The sequence below is a fragment of the Macaca fascicularis genome, chromosome 6 (assembly GCF_037993035.2).
Source record: "Macaca fascicularis isolate 582-1 chromosome 6, T2T-MFA8v1.1".
In the NCBI taxonomy this organism is placed as follows: domain Eukaryota; kingdom Metazoa; phylum Chordata; class Mammalia; order Primates; family Cercopithecidae; genus Macaca; species Macaca fascicularis.
This window is the reverse complement of record NC_088380.1, coordinates 187,968,477-187,975,314: the sequence shown is the minus strand read 5'-3', so window position 1 is coordinate 187,975,314 and position 6,838 is coordinate 187,968,477. Positions and strand designations below refer to the sequence as shown.

The window sequence follows — 6,838 nt, the reverse complement described above, 5'->3', positions numbered from 1 at the left end:
GTGCTAACGCAAACATTTCTGCAGAACAGATTCCTGGGAGCGGAATTGTTGGGTCAAAGGATGTTCACATTTATAAACTGGTAGATGTTACAAAAATTGACCTCGAAGTAGCTGTACCAACTTATAAGCCCACCAAAAATGTGCAGGAATGCCCAGTTCCTGGAATCGTTGTCGTCCCATTCAGATTCCCTGTGGGGCTGGGGATCCCTTGCCGCCCGCTTGGCTGAGGTCTTTCCCCCGCTCTGCTGATGGCAGCAGCTGTTGCTAACTCGCAGCACGGCTGGGGCTGCACAGTCCGCAGAGCTGGCGGGAGCCCCGCCCCTTCTGAGCTGGGGCCGGAGCCCCCCGCGCCCAAACCGCCGCTGCCGACCCGGCCTCGCGCTCTACGGAGCCGGCAGGAGGCGCACCCAGAGGACGGGGCTGGAGCAGCCCGAACCGCACCTGCTCCGAGCGCTCCTGGGCTCCAGCGGGACGGCCGGGCGTAGGGAGGGTCGGCCTCGGCCTTCCCGGGGGCCACAGCTGCCCTCTCACCTGCAGGACCCGGGCATCTCCGCAGCCTGCACCCTCGGGGGCCCCGAAGGACCCCTCCCTTCCCCGCTCTGTCCCCGCGGGCTCTGGGGCGTCTGCTCCGGTTACCCGGCCTCTCTCTGCTCCGATCTCGTGGCGGGTTTAGGGCCGAGCCCTGGGGGCCTTGAATGACCACGGGAGGCAGACGGAGTCCTCGGCGGGAGGGGGAAGGTCCCCCCAGTAAAGGTCCCACTTTCAGGTCAGGCCGGGCCTTGAAGGCTGGGCGGCCAGTCCTGCGGCCCTGAGTGGGGACTCGCGGTGCCTCCTCCAGGCCCGCCCGTGGCCACGCGTTGGCCAGTCGGCCTGTGCTTCCTCCGCTCTGAGGTCATGAAAGTCCCGGGACCAGGCAGAGCAGAGGCCGGAGGACGACCCAAGAAGGGAGGCAGGTGAGTGGACAGACGGCCGCTGGAGAGAGCGGTAGAGACCTGCAGGCAGGGAGGAGCTGCAGGCCGGGGGGAGCTGCAGGCCGGGGGGAGCTGCAGGCCGGGGGGAGCTGCAGGCCGGGGGGAGCTGCTTTCTCTGCTGAGAGCCTCGGAGACCTGCGGAGACACCGAATTACTTGCCTGTGGAGAGGAGTTAATCTCTCCAGGGCCTCCTGTCTGCTTGGAGCTGAGCACTCCATGGGCAGCCAGCCTGCAGGGAGGAGCTGCGTTCCTCTGAGTTGCTGTAATACTCAATAAAACTCTTCTTCATCCTTGGCAGGTCATGCTCTCCGTGGGCTATCCTTTTACTTATTTGTGTCTTCGCTTTATTTCATTGTTTTAGAGTTGTCAGTGCACAGATATTTCACTTTCTTGGTTACATTTATTTTTAAGTATTTAATTTTTTTAATGATATTGCAAGTGGAGTTGTTTCCTTGGTTTCTTTTTCAGATAGTTTGTTGTTAATGTGTGGAAATGCTGCCGCTTTTTGTGTGTTGGTTTTTTATCCTGCAACTTTATTAAATTTATTGGTTTTAACAATTGTTATTGGAGTCTTTAAGGTTTTCTACATAGAGAATCATGCTCTCTGCAAATAGGGATAATTTAATTTTTCCCTTCTAACTTAAGTGTTTTAATTTCTTTTTCTTTCCTGATTGCTCTTGCTAGTGCTTTCAGTTCTGTGTTGAAGTGGTGAGAGGGGCATCCTTCCCTTGCACAGGATTTCAGAATAAAAGATTTCAGTTTTTCCCATTATGATATTAGCTGTAGGCTTTTCATGAATGGCCTTACTATGTTTAGGAAGTTTTCGTCTATACCAATTTTGCTGAGAGCTTTTTTGAAAAAAATCATGAATGTTAAATTTTGTCGAATTATTTTTATGAATCACTGGAGATAACCATGTGGTTTTTATCTTTCATTCTGTTAATGTGGGGTATCATATGGATTATTTTCCTATCCCAGGGATAATTTCCACTTGTTCATATGATGTTTTTGGTGTGTTGTTGAATTTGGTTTGCTAGTATTTATTGAGAATTGTTGCATCTATGTTCATTGGAGATATTGGCCTGTAGTTTTTTAAATAGTGTCTTTGTGTGGCTTTGGTATCAGAGTAATGCTGGCCTCATCAAGTCAGTTTGGAAATCCTAGCTCCACTTCAATTTTTTGGAACAGCTTCAGAGATACTGGTATTAGTTGTCCTTTAAATGTTTTGTAGAATTCATCAGTGAAGCCATCAGTTTTTGAGCTTGTCTTTGGTGGGAGACTTTTTATTACTAATTCAATCTCCTTACTCATTTATACTTGTTTTTATCTTCTTTGTTTTTCTTTTCTTTTCTTTTTTTGTTTTTTGAGACAGAGTCTTGCTCTGTTGCCCAAGCTGGAGTGCAGTGGCACAATCTTGGCTATGCAACCTCTGCCTCCTGGGTTCAAGCAATTCTCATGCCTCGGCCTCCCAAGAAGCTGGGATTAAGGCATGTGCCCTGACACCCTGCTATTTTTTTGTATTTTTAGTAGAGATGAGGTTTCTCCCTGTTGGTCAGGCTGGTCTTGAACTCCTGGTCTCAAGGGATCCACTCACCTTGGCTTCCCAAAGTGCTAGAATTACAGGTGTGAGCCACCACGCCCAGTCTGTATTTTCTATTTCTTAATGATTCATACTTGGTATATGTTTCTAGGAATTTACCCATTTCTTCTAGACTATCTGATTGGTTACTGTACACAGTAGTTTTTTATGATCTTTTTTACTCTGTGGTCTCAGTTGTAATGTTTCCTGTTTCATTTCTGATTTTATTCAAGTCTTCTGTCTTTTTTATTGCTTAGGGAAAGGTTTGTGAATTTTGCTTATCTTTTCAAAAAATCCAATTCTCAATTGTATTGATTTTTTTCTGCTGTTTTTCAAGTCTCAAAGTCACTTATTTCTGCACTGATCTTTATTATTTCTTTTATTCTGCTAACTTGGGGTTTCGTTTGTTCTTTCCCTGGTTGCTTGAGCTGTAAAGTTAGGTTGCTTCTTGAGACTTTTCCATTTTCATATTGTGTTGTATTTTCATTTTTATTTGTCCCAAGATATTTTTTGTTTCCTCTGTGATTTCGTCTTTGGCTCGTTGTTATTCAGGAGCAGGTCGTTTAATTTCCACATGTTTGTGCATTTTCCAAGATTTCTCCTGTTGTTATTTTCTAGTTTCATACCATTGCGATTACAACAGACACTTGATGTAACTTCAGTCTTCTTAACTTACGTTGTGCTGTAACATAGACTCCTGCACAACGTTCCGTGTGCTCCAGAAGAGAGTGCATTCTGTTGCTATTGGATGAAATGTTCTGTATATGTCCATTAGGTCCGTTTGGCTTAAAGGCCAATGTTTCCTTTTTGATTTTCTGTCTGGATGTTCTATTCCTTGTTGAAAGTGAAGTATTGGCCAGGCTCATGCTGGTGGCTCACACCTGTAATTTCAACACTTTGGGAAGGCTAGGAGGGAGGACCCCTTGAGGCCAGGAGTTCAAGTTGACCAGCCTGCACAATGTATCTAGACCCCATCTCTACAAGACAAAAAAAAAAAAAAAAAAAAATTGCCAGGCATGGTGGTGGCACATGCCTGTAGTCCTAGCTACTTCAGAGGCTGGAGGCAGGAGGATTGCTTGAGCTCAGGAGTTCAAGGTTACAGTGAGCTATGATTATGTCACTGCACTCCAGCCCAGGTAGCAGAGCAAAACCCTGTTTCTAGACAAAAAATTAAAAAAAATGTATTAAAGTCATCTCCTACAATGCTTTTTAGTTTATCTCTCCCTTTAAATTATTTTAAATTTGCTTTATATATTTAGTGCTCTAATTTTGGGTGCATATATATTTACAATTGTTATAGCCTCTTAATGTATTGAAATATTATTATATAATGTCTTTCTTCATCTCTTTTTTACAGTTTTTGACCTAAAAACTATTTTGTCTGATGTAAGTATAGCTAACCCTGCTATCTTTGTGTATCCATGCACATGGAATATCTTTTTGCAAGGTGTATCTTTTTCTATTACTTTACTGTCTTATCAATTCTTTATTTTTAAAGTGAGTTGTTTGTCAATCTCTTCTTTTTAATTGAAGTATCTAGTCCATTTGTATTTGTTATAGCTATCTCTCTGGTAAGATTTAAATCTAACATTTGCTTTTTGTTTTCCACATATCTGTACCCTTTTCAAAAAACACAGTTCCTCCTAGTTGCATCCTATTGGACTAATCAAAATTGTTTGGTATTTTATTTTATCACCTCTATTGATTTTTTCAGTATAAATCTTTGGTTTTTGCTATTTTATTTTGTTGTTTTTTTCTTAACTTTAGAATTCACACTATGCAGTCTCCATATACTGCAGTCTACCTGGATTTGTTGTAACAATTTACAGATGACATAGAAAATTGAAAATGTTACATATCTTTTTGTGGAAAGGTCCCACTTTCAGGCCTGGGAGGGCCTTGATGGCTGGGCTGCCAGTCCTGCAGACCTGAGTGGGGACTGATGGCTGGGCTGCCAGTCCTGCGGACCTGAGTGGGGACTCCTGGTACCTTTTCTGGACCCACCTATGCCACCCATGGAATCAGTCGGCATGCGCTTCCTCCCCTCCAAGGTCTATAAAAGTCCCAGGACCAGCCAGCAAAATCAGCACCGCAGAGACCCCTTACCCTGCCACCAATGAGCTTCCCATCCTCAGGCACGCTCAAGCAGCGGGAGCCTCCCAGGCAGGGTCAGCACTGGTGTATTCCGTAGACTGGACAGGGATACACACAAAAGTGTTGCGTTCACCCTTTTCCTACTTTGAGGGTTAGCTGCATGGAAAACGTGAACAGTAGGGAGAAGGACATCCACCATGTGCTATTTGTATGCACTTGCCTGGGGCCACTTGCAGGAGGGAAACATGGGTTTTTACTCTGCATGCTCCAGCCTTCTGGGCGGCCTCCCCTGGGGCCTTCCTGGTTCACAAAATGTATACCTGAATGTCTCGGGTCTCTCTCAGTTTAAGGCTGGGTATGTGCGCCCCCCCTTTTTTTTTAAAGTCCTCAGCAGGTATTTGTTTTCTCTTTTCAACATCCTGTTCTGCAGCTTGTCTCAGCTCTCCATATGCTGAAGAGCCAGGTCGTGGCACAGGCCGTGCGGAGACTAGCAAAGGCTTTGAAGTTCTCCTCCTCGGTGATGATTTAGGCTTTCTCCTTCCCGTAGCCGTTCCTGATGGGCATAACTGGTCCTGTCAAGCTGGTGGCCAATTTCAGTTCTTCTGCTGAACCGTCTCCCTTTCTGGGGGCCAAGGCTTCCTGGGGAGAGGACGCGTTTGGTCCCGCGCACCTTCCTGGGGAGAGGACGCGTTTGGTCCCGCGCACCTTCCTGGGGAGAGGATGCGTTTGGTCCCGCGCACCTTCCTGGGGAGAGGACGCGTTTGGTACCGCGCACCTTCCTGGGGAGAGGACGCGTTTGGTCCCGCGCACCTTCCTGGGGAGAGGACGCGTTTGGTCCCGCGCCCCTTTAGCTGCTGTACATTGGCCTGTGGGACTCAGTGGACTTGTTGTGTCGTGTTGGATCCACAGAGACGCCAACGGTTTGGCCCAGCTTCTGTGAATGCCGGCTACCCTTAGCTCCTCCAGGCTTCAGACCCTGCCTACTTTGGTGTGATGCCTTAGCATGAGGCACCTTACTGTGGGCGGGGTGGGCCCAGGCGCGGGGGTCGGGGTGATGGGATCTCTGGTTGGCTGGTTGAACCACGTGGCTGTGTGCCGCTGCCAGCCCTTGTGAGAGAGGAGTTTGAACTTCATGCCATTCCAGCTGGGGCCTCTGGCTGCCCACAGCCCTCCTGCACAGGAAAGCAGCCTTCCCATCATTGAAAGTGGGTGGATCAGAGCCACTGATTATTTAAACACAGTTTAATGTTGTTTTTTATATTAGCTGTATGTTTGCTTTTCTTATTTATCACATAAATACAGTCCTAAAGGAATAATAACTACAGATGGAGAGGAAACATATTTTTAATGTTATAACATATTTTTAATTATCACATCATAATCCTTTACCCCTTAATACGTAAGTGTGCATTTTCTTAAGAGCATTCTTCTACATCAAAATCAGGAAATTAACGTTTATCCAATAATAACCTTGTTAATGTTATCGCAAAAACAATCATGAGTAAGAACCCCAAATATTTACACGCTAATGCAAATGAATGTAGAAAATAAAACTTGGGTTTTCTGAATATCATATGTTAATAAGGGGAATAGCTTTCTCCCAACAGGTGACCAAGGATATTTTCATAAGCTTAAAATACACTTATCTGACTTGATGGAGAAACAAATTACAATCTCCCTCTAGAATTTCACAGACAGCGGTATCTGGACCTAGCATCTCATGAGGGCTGGTCGTGGGTGTCTCTTCCTGCTGTGGTGAATGTGTCCCTCTCCACCACGCCCCACACACAGGTTGAAATCCCAACACCCAGTGCAATGTAGCAGGAGGTGGGACTTGTGGGAGGGGATTAGGTCATGAGGGTGGAGCCCTTACGATGGGATTAATACACTTATCAAAACAGATCTGTCAGGGGCTGGGTGGCTCACACCTGTAATCCCAGTCCTTTGGGAGGCCGAGGCAGGCAGATCATGAGGTCAAGAGATCGAGACCACCCTGGCCAACATGGTGAAACCCTGTCTCTACTAAAAATACAAAAATTAGCTGGGTGTGGTGGTGGGCGCCTGTAGTCCCAGCTACGCTGGAGGCTGAGGCAGGAGAATCGCTTGAACCCAGAAGGTGGAGGTTGCTGTGAGCTGAGATCACGCCACTGCACTCCAGCCTGGCGATAGAGTGAGACTCTGTCTCAAAAACAAA

At 46.5% G+C, this 6,838-nt stretch overlaps 1 long non-coding RNA gene across 1 annotated transcript; it reads left to right on the top strand.

Moving 5' to 3' along the window:
* Positions 1-448: 448 nt before the first annotated feature.
* On the top strand, positions 449-6,212 carry LOC141407115 (uncharacterized). The gene is made up of 2 exons (XR_012414478.1): positions 449-953; positions 3,908-6,212. It is a non-coding gene; the product is annotated as an uncharacterized lncRNA (long non-coding RNA).
* Positions 6,213-6,838: the final 626 nt, after the last annotated feature.